We start from the raw sequence: 14,273 nt of genomic DNA, 5'->3' as shown, positions 1-14,273 counted from the left end.
TTTCTCATGTTCTGGTCATGTTTAGGTTTGTGGTGATCATTAGAGCTTTTCCATGTCCTGCGTTAGTTGCTTCCCAGTTTAGGTTATTGCTTAGTTTTTCACCTTTGTTTGCCCGTGCTTTTGTTTTTGTGGTAGTTAACAGCCAAAATAAACGGCCCGCTTTTTGTTAAACTTTAGTCTTGCCCCTTTTGTGTCTGCATTTGGGTCCATACTCCTCAAACACATCAGCCATTCTGGCAGTGACAATCATCATTAACATACTTGTCATGTTTTCAGTTTTGTTTCATTCAGTCAGTCAACTAAAGGCAAAAATCAGGAATTTAGTCTTCACTGTTGTTAAAGCTATTTAATTCAAATTAAATGCTTATTAACTGGTGTGATAACGATATAACTGACGATATAATTGACGTGAGACAAAATACTTTACAATTCCACAACTTGGTGCCAAAACCCCCCATCAATGTATTTTCACTTAATCAAGCAGCTGTTTTTATATGCATTAAAGCCATATAAAAATTTTACAGTGCAAATGCAAATTCCTTGCTGAGTTTAACCCAGTTTAACCAAAAGACATTTCCAGTGGAAATTGGCCGACATATCCTCAGCATAACCATGTATAATATCCACAAAACTTAAAAAGAGGTTATACACACACAATACGGTAATATTATGTTGAAGCACAGTACGTATCACTCCGCGAGGCTCCTGACTCCTGAATGCTCTGACAATCCATCAAGTTCTTTGTTGTGTATCTGACGGACGAAAGCCAAACCAGTTCCACACCACTGAAGTTGCAACATTTTTACAAACCAATTCTGGTTCATCCGTTTCATTCAACAATCCACGCTTTCGCCCTTCTCATTTTCCATCGCGGCCATGCTTTTTCCACCATGTGCGTATGAACACAAAGGCTCTGCGCATGCGCGTTTTACCCATATGTTTCATTTTCGTATCATTGCCTAACATTGTACCGGTATCACCGTGAACGGTATGATATGGCCCAGCCCTACAGTGGACTTTAGTTTAAAAGTTTTGTCTTTTAGGAAAATGTCCAGCTTCAGAAGCAAACACAGTTAGAAACTAGAAAAATTTGCATTTCCTGCGAAAATGCAGTGTGGATGCCTTAACGCTGAAGATGTCTGCTGAAAAAAGCTGAAAAAGTTGAAAAAAAAAAAACAAAAAACATTGCCCTGAGCAGGATTCGAACCTGGCCCTTCTGGTCTAAAGGCGGCAATTCACCTCACTGCACCAAACTCATTCACACAAAGAAGAGGTGGAGAGAGTGACAATTGTGGTGAAATTAGCAGAAGCTGCTTAGAATTGTGCTGATAAGAGGTGAAAAAGCTAAACATTTGGCAGAAAAGAGGTGAATCAGAAGAATTTCTGCTGAAAAGAGGCAAAGAAGCAAAAAGATGAGCTGACAAGAGGTGTAGAAGCAGAAGTACTTGCTGAAGATGGCTGTATGTGTAATGACACACTGGAGAGCAGTGACACACAAGAAAGCAGAGCGCATGCAAGCAGGGAACATGTGTAGCAACTGTCACAGGTAGGATTCAAACCTCTGCCACCGGGTCTCACGGCAGATGCCCTACCCTCTGAGCCAAATGAGTTCTGGTCACAAGCAAAGATATGATGAGAGGGACAATGTGCACTGTGGAGCAGAAGCTCAAATTAGCAGAAAAGAGGTGAAGAGGAAGAACTTTGTTGTGAAATGAGGTAAAGAAACTGAAATTTGTGCTTAAAACAAGTGAAAAAGCTGAACTCTGAAATCCTGCTAAAACAGCAGAAGAGGCTGACATTTTTCAGCTACTCATTGAGCCAAACTGGTTCTCACGTAACTGAAAAAAGGTGGAAAAGCTTACAATTCTAATGAAAACAGCAGAAGAGGCTGAGATTTGTGCTGATAAGAGGTGAAAATGCTGAACCAATCAGAGGTACTGCTTCTGTCTGCTTCATCAGGCTGTGTACTTGTATGTATTTCTGCCATAGACTGTTAACAAGAATGTGAGGTCCATATTAGAAAAGCTGCTAAAATCATAAAACTTTGCAGAATTGTAATAAATTATCAATATGAATTACCGGTCTGTGATAGTGTATAAATTTGTACTCAAAAACTAGGTGGGATAGAAGCATAATTCTTGCACTGGGTGAATCAGCGGACTTTGGTGTACTTTGACTACGATTTACATAGCTCTTTGTATCTCCGTCGCGGAGACATGACGAGAGAAGAAATGGCTTAATTTTCGGAGTTTGAAAAATGAGAGGAGGACAGATTTCCACCCCTCAAACATGTTTTTGCAGAAACACTGTAATTTCGCTTAAATAGTATGAAATAGCAGTAATACTATGATTTGGCAGAAATACTACTTTTTAGCACAAATACTATTGTACAGAATGGTGTACGTCAGTTTAATGCTGGGTGGTGCTGCAATAGTAACTATCCTCGGTCAGAAGGAGAGGCTGACATCCAGGGATTAGATTACCACAGGTGGAGTTTATTGGCGGTCAGATGGATGGTACAGGGAGGCATGGCATACAGTAGGAGGATGTGGAGAGGTGATATGGTGTGGTTTCTATGATTAAGAACACTGGCAACAAATTCCTCCACTACAAATCAGTCTGATACCACTTCTTACAGGGTTCACGTTTACTAAGGCACTACCCAAAAGGCGCCACAAGAGGGCACTCCAACACAAGAGATGACCTATTTACACTGTAAACACCCCCTACTTAGCCACTACATACTACAGTGATATTACAGTATACAAATTCACACAAATACTATGATTTGGCAGAAATACTATGACTTAGTAGTAATACTATAACATAACAGTTCAATGTTCTTGCACAAATACCACAATATGGCAGAAATACTATGTTTTAGCATAAATACTGTGATTTGGTATAAATACTACGATTTGGCACACATACTATATTCCGCAGATACACTATAACATAACAGATATTCTACGACTTAGTAGTAATACTATAACATAACAGAATTATTAATTGGGCACAAATACCACAGTTTGGCAAAAATACTATGATTGGGTACAAATACTATGATTTGGCAATAATACTGCATTTTAACACAACTACTGAGATTTGATTGAAATACTATGATTTTGAAGAAATACTATTACTCCATACAAATACGATGCTTTGGGACAAATACTATGTTTGGGTTCCAATACTATGATGTGCAACAAATACTATGATTTGGCACAAGTACTATGATTTAGTACAAATACTATGATTTGGCAGAAATACTATGCCTTAGTAGTAATACTATAACATAAGAGATATACTATGGTTTTGCAGACAAACCAAGTTTTCTGCACAAATACCATGATTTGGAACAAATGCTATGATTTAGCAGAAATACTAAGATTGGGTACAAATACTATGATTTGGCAATAATACTGCGTTTTAACAACAACTACTGAGATTTGATTGAAATACTATGACTCCATACAAATACGATGCTTTGGCACAAATACTATGATTTGGCAGAAATACTATGACTTAGTAGTAATACTATAACATAACAGATTTCCTAAAAAAAACTATGAAATTGCAGTAATTCTATGACTTGGCAGAGATACTACGTTTTAGTACAAATACTATAACAACGCAGAAATACTATGACTTAGTAGTAATACTATAACATAACAGTTCAATGTTCTTGCACAAATGCCACAATATGGCAGAAATACTATGTTTTAGCACAAATACTGTGATTTGGTATAAATACTACGATTTGGCACAAATACTATATTCCGCAGATACACTATAACATAACAGATATTCTACAACTTAGTAGTAATACTATAACATAACAGAATTATTAATTGGGCACAAATACCACAATTTGGCAAAAATACTATGATTTGGCACAAATACAATGACATGGCAAAAATACTATGATTGGGTACAAATACTATGATTTGGCAATAATACTGCATTTTAACACAACTACTGAGATTTGATTGAAATACTATGATTTTGAAGAAATACTATTACTCCATACAAATACGATGCTTTGGGACAAATACTATGTTTTGGTTCCAATACTATGATGTGCAACAAATACTATGATTTGGCACAAGTACTATGATTTAGTACAAATACTATGATTTGGCAGAAATACTATGCCTTAGTAGTAATACTATAACATAAGGGATATACTATGGTTTTGCAGACATACTATGTTTTTGCACAAATACCATGATTTGGCACAAATGCTATGATTTAGCAGAAATACTATGAATGGGTACAAATACTATGATTTTGCAATAATACTGCGTTTTAACAACAACTACTGAGATTTGATTGAAATACTATGATTTAGAAGAAATACTATGACTCCATACAAATACGATGCTTTGGCACAAATACTATGATTTGGCACAAGTACTATCATTTAGTACAAATAATGTGATTGGGCAGAAGTACTATGTTTCAGTACAAATACTATGATTTGGCAGGAATACTCTGATTTAGCAGAAATACTATGTTTTAACATAAATACTATCTTTTGGCAGAAATTCCTGCTAAAAAGGACTATTTCTGCTTTTTAGCAGAAATACTGTAATTTGGCATAAATACTGTGATTTGGCACATATAATATATTCAGCACATATACTATAACATAACAGAAATATTATGATTTGGCCCCAAAACCATGATTTTGCACAAATACCATGATTTGGCAAATATACTATGATTTTTCAAAAAATACTATGATTTAGCAGAAGTACTAAGATGTAGTAGAAGTACTTTGCTTTAGCAGAAATACTATGATTGAGGAGTAATACCTAAACATAGGAGAAATATTGATACACAGACACACATACACAGACAGTAAAGGGAACAGGAGCTGTGGAGAGTCTGGGCTTGGTATATGTAGGTCAGTTAAATTAGCTGCACCTGCTGTAGTCAGCCCTTACACACGCAGACACAGAGAGAGGTGTGAGTTTTCTTCAGTGTATTTCTGACATTCAGGATTCCCCTCGAACAAATGGCCATAATTTCCTAACCGTAGAGGCTAGAACGGTCATTCAGACATTGTTTTGTTCAGAAGAGATGGGGGAATCTTCAGGTCTTCATAATTCAGAGATAAAATATAAATTATTAAAGATATATGACTTGTAATACACTGTAACTGAGTAGAGGCGAAGCAAAAACTGCCTTGACTTGCTCTCAAACAACCTTTGGTAACTCTAAATCTATATGGAGCATCAAAATCATTCTTTCACCGTAAGAAACAGCAGGCTTTGGTGAACAGTCATGGAAATTTTCAGGGCTCTGTGGAAATCCATCGAAAAGATATGATGAGAGAAAAAAGTGACTCATTTCCAGAATTTGAAATCTGATGAAATCTGAGCGAGGGACAAATTTCCTACCCTCAAACAAGTCTAACTCATCTCAGAACGGTAATAGGTGAGAAAATAATTCTTGAATTGTGAGCATCAGGAGTGTCTGAAGATATACCGGGACAAGATTCATGTCTTAACTTCGCTTCGTTAAGGAGATATGACAATTTGAAAATGCCTCTCATTAGAGAAATCCAGCGGTGATTTTGAACAAACTCTCCATTGAGTTTATATGGAGAGTTTTCTGACTTTGTGTTACTCTGAGGAGATTTGCAAAATAACTATGAGTCCCACAACAATGATAGGGGCATTTTCTGAAAGCCAGCAAAAATACCTACGTTTTGGTGTATAATCTGTGGGGCTTGAGTGGAAATTGAGCGAGTAGCAAGAAGTTGTTTGGACATGAAGAGAAAATTCAAACAGTTTCACTGTCCCCTCTGAGTTAATTGCATAGCAACCATAGCAACGCATGTATTTTCTGAAAAATCACAATTTTGCAACTGAAGACTTAAAGAGAGATAAGATGAAAACAGTAGAAGATCTGAAAAAGCTGAATCATACAGAAATAGCCCAATCATTTGAGAACGTTTTAAAGTTTGAATGGAGTTTCTAGGTGAAAGTATGAGGCAGTAGTTAAGTTTCAAAGACAAGAAAGTTTTAGCAGAATTGTGGAAGTTTCCCATTCATTTCAATGGGACAAATTAAAGGAAAAAAGTGTAATATTTTAAAAAGTATAATAGTAATAAACACCAAAAGTCATAGCCGGCATAAGCAGAAAGAGCAGAACAGTTTAGAGTTTGAACGGTGAAAATAGCTCAAAAATTGTGGAAGTAGATCCACGGCGAAAAGTGTACGGAAACACCCGGAATAATAAAGAACTAGAAAAATTTGCATTTCCTGCGAAAATGCAGTGTGGATGCTTAAAGCTGAAGCTGTATGCAAAAAGTAGCTGAAAAAGCTGAAAAGTTGCAGAAATTGTAAAAACTTTGCAGAAGCAAAACAACTTTGCTAAAATGGAATAACTTAGCAGAACTGCAATATCTTAGAGGAAACATAATACTTGGCAGAAATACAATAGCATAGCAGAATTTAGCAGAAATATTGTAACTTACCAGAAACATGATAACTTCTCAAAAATACAAGAATTTAGGAGAAATAGTATAAGATAACAGAAAGAATATATTTAGCCAAAAATACTTAAACATTACAGAAACACTATGATTTAGAAAAATAGTACAACAGAGCAGAAATATTGTGATTTACCAGAGACACTGTGATGAACTATGAATATTGTAATTTTAAATTGAGACTATGTTTTAGCACAAATATTATAATTTGGCAGAAATACTATAATTTAGCAGAAATACTATATTAAGCACAAATCCTATAAAAAGCAGAAATGGTATGATTAAGCACAAATACTACATTTAGTAGAAATACTTTGTTTTAGCACAAATCCCATAAAAAGCAGAAATACTGTACTATGATTTAGTAGAAAAACTATAATTAATCAGAAATACTAAATTTAGCAGAAATACTATATTAAGCACAAATACTATGAAAAGCAGAAATAGTATGATTAAGCATAAATACTACATTTAGCAGAAATACTATATTAAGCACAAATCCTATAAAAGCAGAAATAGTATATTAAGCACAAATCTTATAAAATAGCAGAAATAGTATGATTTAGCACAATAGTAATAAGTTAAACAGAAAAATTGGAAAAGCAAAATGGACAGCTGAAAAAATGCTGAACATGCTGAGGGTCCCTCAAATATACTTGTTAAATGACAAAAATCTGCAAAAAAATTTATTACAGCCACACAATCACAAATATGTACACATGAGGAAACACACATGCACAGAAAGACCCACACACAAGATCCAATTCAGTCAACCAGTCTAAATATATTGAATTTAAATCTTAGAATGAGATCATCCCATTAAAAGCCTTTCTCTGTCTCTCTCTCTCTCTCTCTCTGTCACACACACACACACACACACACACACACACACACACACACACACACACACACACACACACACACACACACACACAGGGAGAGAGAAGTAAGTTTCTAGGTCAGCCTGGGAGCTGGTGAATTTGAATCCACCAATCAGAGAGGCTGTGCACTTTTCCCCACCAAAACAGGTGCATCTGTTTACACACGCAGCAGCACAGAGAGACACAGGATTTTTGCAGTCTATTTCTCATAGTGACGACTCCCCTCAAACAAATGACCGTAATTTCCTAACCGTAGGGGCTAGAACGGTCATTCTTACACCGTTTTGTTCAGAAGAGATGGGGGAATCTTCAAGTGTTGACAATTTAATATTAAAATATGAATTTTTAGAGATATATGACATGGATGACTTGTTGACTTAGAAGCCACGAATTCCCCAATATGCAAATTTGAATGCCTGAGACCACATATGTGATTGGCTGGCTGGGAAGCCGTGCAGGCCCTGATTTGTGGATTTGAATTCCTCAGCCCTCAGATATGATTGGCTGGCTTAGAAGCCACGAAGGCCCCAATATGCAAATTTGAATGCCTCAGGACACTTATTTGATTGGCTGGGAAACCGTGCAGGCCCTGATTTGAAAATTTGAATGTCTCAGTCCTCACAGAGGATTGGCTGCCTGGGGACCTGGCAGAAATATATAGAAATACTATTATTAAGCATAAATACTACATTTAGTAGAAATACTATGTTTTAGCACAAATACTATAAAAAGAAGAAAAACTATAATTTAGCAGAAATACTATATTAAGCACAAATCCTATAAAAAGCAGAAATACTATAATTTAGAACAAATAGTATAAAAAGCAGAAATACTATAATTTAGCAGAAATACTATGTTAGGCACAAATCCTATAAGAAGCAGAAATACTATAATTTAGCAGAAATACTATGTTAGAAACAAATCCTATAAAAAGCAGAAATACTATAATTTAGCAGAAATACTATATTAGGCATAAATCCTATGAAAAGCAGAAATAGTATGATTTAGCAGAAATACTGTATTTAGCACAAGTACCGAAAAGTACCAGAAATACTATGATTTAGCAGAATAGTAATAACTTATTGAAACACAAATGCACAGAGGGACACACAAACACAGGCTCTAATCCAGTCAACCAGTCTAACTATGTTCAATTTAAATCCTACAATGACATGCTGCCAAATAAGGGCAGGGTCCTCTCTCTCCCACTAAACACACACACACACACACACACACACACAGACACAGAGGGAGAGAGCTGCCGAATTTAAATCCACCAATCAGAGTGGCTGTTTACGTTTTCCCGCCAAAACAGGTGCATCCTTTTTACACACGCAGCACAGAGAGGCACAGGATTATTGCAGCCTATTTCTCATAGTGACGACTCCCCTCAAACAAATGACCATAATTTCCTAACCGTAGGGGCTAGAGCCGTCATTCTTACACCGTTTTGTTCAGAAGAGATGGGGGAATCTTCCAGTGTTAACAATTTATCATTAAAATATGAATTATTAAAGATATTTGACTTGTAATGCACCATAACTGAGTAGAGCGAAGCAAAAACTGCCTTGACTTGCCCTCAAACAACGCTTTCTAACTCTAAATCTATTTGGAGTATCGATATCATTTTTTCACCGTAAGAGACAGCAGGCTTTGGTGAACAATCATGGAAATTTTCAGGTCTCTGTGGAAATCCAACAAAAAGTTATGACGAGAGAAAAAAGTGCTTCATTTCCACAGTTTGAAATCTGAAGAAATCTGAGCGAAGGACGAATTTCCTACCCTCAAACAAGTCCAACTCATTTCAGAACGGTAATAGATGAGAAAGAAATTCTTGAATTGTGAGCGTCAGGGGTGTCTGAAGATATTCGGGGACAAGCCTCATGTCTTAACTTTGCTTCGTTAAGGAGATATGACGATTCGAATATGCCTCTTATTACAGAAATCCAGCCGTGATTTTGAACAAACTCTCCATTGACTTTATATGGAGAGTTTTCTGACCTTGTGTTGGTCTGAGGAGATTTGCCAAAATTCTATAAATCCCACAACAATGATGGTGACATTTTCGGAAAGCCAGCAAAAATACCTACGTTTTGATGTATAATTTGTGGAAGTTGAGTGAAAATTGAGCAAGTAGCAGGAAGTTGTTCGGACATGAAGTGAAAATTGCAAAAGCTTCAGTGTCACACTGGAAGCCAAGAGCATAGCAACCATAACAACACATGTATTTTGTGAAAAATCAAAATTTTGCAACTCAAAACTTTAAGAGGCATAAAAGTAAAACAGTAAAAGATTTGAAAAAGCTGAATCATACCTGAATAGCCCAATAATTTGTGAACATTTTAAAATTTGAATGGTTGTTCTAGGTGAAAGTATGAGGAAGTAGTTAAGTTTCAAAAACAAGCAAATTTTAGCAGAATTGCTGAAGTTTCCCATTCATTTCAATGGGACAAATTAAAGGAAAAAAGTGGAATATTTTAAAAAGTATAATAGTTAAAAATACCAAAAGATATAGCCGGAATAAGCAAAAATAGCTGAATAGTTTAAAGTTTGAACGGTGAAAATAGCACAAAAATTGTGGAAGTAGTTCTACGGCGAAAAGTGTACGGAAGTCCTAAGAATAATAAAGAACTAGAAAAATTTGCATTTCCTGCGAAAATGCAGTGTGGATGCTTAAAGCTGAAGCTGTATGCAAAAAGTAGCTGAAAAAGCTGAAAAGTTGCAGAAATTGTAAAAACTTTGCAGAAGCAAAAGAAGTTTGCTAAAATGGAATAACTTAGCAGAACTGCAATATCTTAGAGGAAACATAATACTTGGCAGAAATACAATAGCATAGCAGAATTTAGCAGAAATATTGTAACTTACCAGAAACATGATAACTTCTCAAAAATACAAGAATTTAGGAGAAATAGTATAAGATAACAGAAAGAATATATTTAGCCAAAAATACTTAAACATTACAGAAACACTATGATTTAGAAAAATAGTACAACAGAGCAGAAATATTGTGATTTACCAGAGACACTGTGATGAACTATGAATATTGTAATTTTAAATTGAGACTATGTTTTAGCACAAATATTATAATTTGGCAGAAATACTATAATTTAGCAGAAATACTATATTAAGCACAAATCCTATAAAAAGCAGAAATGGTATGATTAAGCACAAATACTACATTTAGTAGAAATACTTTGTTTTAGCACAAATCCCATAAAAAGCAGAAATACTGTACTATGATTTAGTAGAAAAACTATAATTAATCAGAAATACTAAATTTAGCAGAAATACTATATTAAGCACAAATACTATAAAAAGCAGAAATAGTATGATTAAGCATAAATACTACATTTAGCAGAAATACTATATTAAGCACAAATCCTATAAAAGCAGAAATAGTATATTAAGCACAAATCTTATAAAATAGCAGAAATAGTATGATTTAGCACAATAGTAATAAGTTAAACAGAAAAATTGGAAAAGCAAAATGGACAGCTGAAAAAATGCTGAACATGCTGAGGGTCCCTCAAATATACTTGTTAAATGACAAAAATCTGCAAAAAAATTTATTACAGCCACACAATCACAAATATGTACACATGAGGAAACACACATGCACAGAGAGACCCACACACAAGATCCAATTCAGTCAACCAGTCTAAATATATTGAATTTAAATCTTAGAATGAGATCATCCCATTAAAAGCCTTTCTCTCTCTCTCTCTCTCTCTCTCTCTCTCTCTGTCACACACACACACACACACACACAGGGAGAGAGAAGTAAGTTTCTAGGTCAGCCTGGGAGCTGGTGAATTTGAATCCACCAATCAGAGAGGCTGTGCACTTTTCCCCACCAAAACAGGTGCATCTGTTTACACACGCAGCAGCACAGAGAGACACAGGATTTTTGCAGTCTATTTCTCATAGTGACGACTCCCCTCAAACAAATGACCGTAATTTCCTAACCGTAGGGGCTAGAACGGTCATTCTTACACCGTTTTGTTCAGAAGAGATGGGGGAATCTTCAAGTGTTCACAATTTAATATTAAAATATGAATTTTTAGAGATATATGACATGGATGACTTGTTGACTTAGAAGCCACGAATTCCCCAATATGCAAATTTGAATGCCTGAGACCACATATGTGATTGGCTGGCTGGGAAGCCGTGCAGGCCCTGATTTGTGGATTTGAATTCCTCAGCCCTCAGATATGATTGGCTGGCTTAGAAGCCACGAAGGCCCCAATATGCAAATTTGAATGCCTCAGGACACTTATTTGATTGGCTGGGAAACTGTGCAGGCCCTGATTTGAAAATTTGAATGTCTCAGTCCTCACAGAGGATTGGCTGCCTGGGGACCTGGCAGAAATATATAGAAATACTATTATTAAGCATAAATACTACATTTAGTAGAAATACTATGTTTTAGCACAAATATTATAAAAAGAAGAAAAACTATAATTTAGCAGAAATACTATATTAAGCACAAATCCTATAAAAAGCAGAAATACTATAATTTAGAACAAATAGTATAAAAAGCAGAAATACTATAATTTAGCAGAAATACTATGTTAGGCACAAATCCTATAAAAAGCAGAAATACTATAATTTAGCAGAATAGTAATAACTTATTGAAACACAAATGCACAGAGGGACACACAAACACAGGCTCTAATCCAGTCAACCAGTCTAACTATATTCAATTTAAATCCTACAATGACATGCTGCCAAATAAGGGCAGGGTCCTCTCTCTCCCACTAAACACACACACACACACACACACACAGAGGGAGAGAGCTGCCGAATTTAAATCCACCAATCAGAGTGGCTGTTTACGTTTTCCCGCCAAAACAGGTGCATCTTTTTACACACGCAGCAGCACAGAGAGGCACAGGATTATTGCAGCCTATTTCTCATAGTGAGGACTCCCCTCAAACAAATGACCATAATTTCCTAACCGTAGGGGCTAGAGCGGTCATTCTTACACTGTTTTGTTCAGAAGAGATGGGGGAATCTTCCAGTGTTAACAATTTATCATTACAATGTGAATTTTTAGAGATATATGACATGGATGACTTGTTGACTTAGAAGCAACGAATTCCCCAATATGCAAATATGAATGCCTGAGACCACATATATGATTGGCTGGCTGGGAAGCCGTGCAGGCCCTGATTTGTGGATTTGAATTCCTCAGCACTCAGATATGATTGGCTGGCTTAGAAGCCATGAAGGCCCCAATATGCAAATTTGAATGCCTCAGGACACATATATGATTGGCTGGGAAGCCGTGCAGGCCCTGATTTGAAAATTTGAATTTCTCAGTCCTCACAGAGGATTGGCTGCCTGGGGACCTGGCAGAAATATATAGAAATACTATGATTAAGCATAAATACTACATTTAGTAGAAATACTATGTTTTAGCACAAATACTATAAAAAGCAGAAATACTATAATTTAGCAGAAATACTATATTAAGCACAAATCCTATAAAAAGCAGAAATAGGATGATTAAGCATAAACACTACATTTAGTAGAAATACTATGTTTGAGCAAAAATCCTATAAAAAGCAGAAATACTATATTAGGCACAAATCCCATAAAAAGCAGAAATAGTATGATTAAGCATAAATACTACATTTAGTAGAAATACTATGTTTTAGCACAAATAGTATAAAAAGCAGAAATATTGTAATTTAGCAGAAATACTATATTAGGCACAAATCTTATAAAATAGCAGAAATAGTATTATTTAGCACAATAGTAATAAGTTAAACAGAAAAATTGGAAAAGCAAAATGGACAGCTGAAAAAATGCTGAACATGCTGAGGGTCCCTCAAATATACTTGTTAAATGAAAAAATCAGCAAAAAAATGCACAGGGAGAGAGAAGTAAGTTTCTAGGTCAGCCTGGGAGCTGCTGAATTTGAATCCACCAATCAGAGAGCCTGTGTACTTTTTCCCGCCAAAACATGTGCCTCTTTTTACACACGCAGCACAGAGAGGCACAGGATTATTGCAGCCTATTTCTCATAGTGAGGACTCCCCTCAAACAAATGACCATAATTTCCAAACCGTAGGGGCTAGAGCGGTCATTCTTACACCGTTTTGTTCAGAAGAGATGGGGGAATCTTCCAGTGTTTACAATTTATCATTAAAATATGAATTATTAAAGATATTTGACTTGTAATGCACCATAACTGAGTAGAGCGAAGCAAAAACTGCCTTGACTTGCCCTCAAACAACGCTTTCTAACTCGAAATCTATTTGGAGTATCGATATCATTCTTTCACCGTAAGAGACAGCAGGCTTTGGTGAACAATCATGGAAATTTTCAGGTCTCTGTGGAAATCCAACAAAAAGTTATGACGAGAGAAAAAAGTGGTTCATTTCCACAGTTTGAAATCTGAAGAAATCTGAGCGAAGGACGAATTTCCTACCCTCAAACAAGTCCAACTCATTTCAGAACGGTAATAGGTGAGAAAGAAATTCTTGAATTGTGAGCGTCAGGGGTGTCTGAAGATATTCGGGGACAAGCCTCATGTCTTAACTTTGCTTCGTTAAGGAGATATGACGATTCGAATATGCCTCTCATTACAGAAATCCAGCGGTGATTTTGAACAAGCTCTCCATTCACTTTATATGGAGAGTTTTCTGACCTTGTGTTAGTCTGAGGAGATTTGCAAAAATTCTATAAATCCCACAACAATGATGGTGACATTTTCTGAAAGCCAGCAAAAATACCTACGTTTTGATGTATAATTTGTGGAAGTTGAGTGAAAATTGAGCAAGTAGCAGGAAGTTGTTCGGACATGAAGTGAAAATTGCAAAACCTTCAGTGGCACACTGGAAGCCAAGAGCATAGCAACCATAACAACACATGTATTTTGTGAA

The sequence above is a fragment of the Aulonocara sp. 'chitande type north' Nkhata Bay genome, linkage group LG11 (genome assembly GCF_057382095.1).
Source record: "Aulonocara sp. 'chitande type north' Nkhata Bay isolate Kocher_YH1m ecotype deep benthic linkage group LG11, A_spYH_male_GT1.1, whole genome shotgun sequence".
In the NCBI taxonomy this organism is placed as follows: domain Eukaryota; kingdom Metazoa; phylum Chordata; class Actinopteri; order Cichliformes; family Cichlidae; genus Aulonocara; species Aulonocara sp. 'chitande type north' Nkhata Bay.
This window is presented reverse-complemented; position numbering follows the sequence as displayed.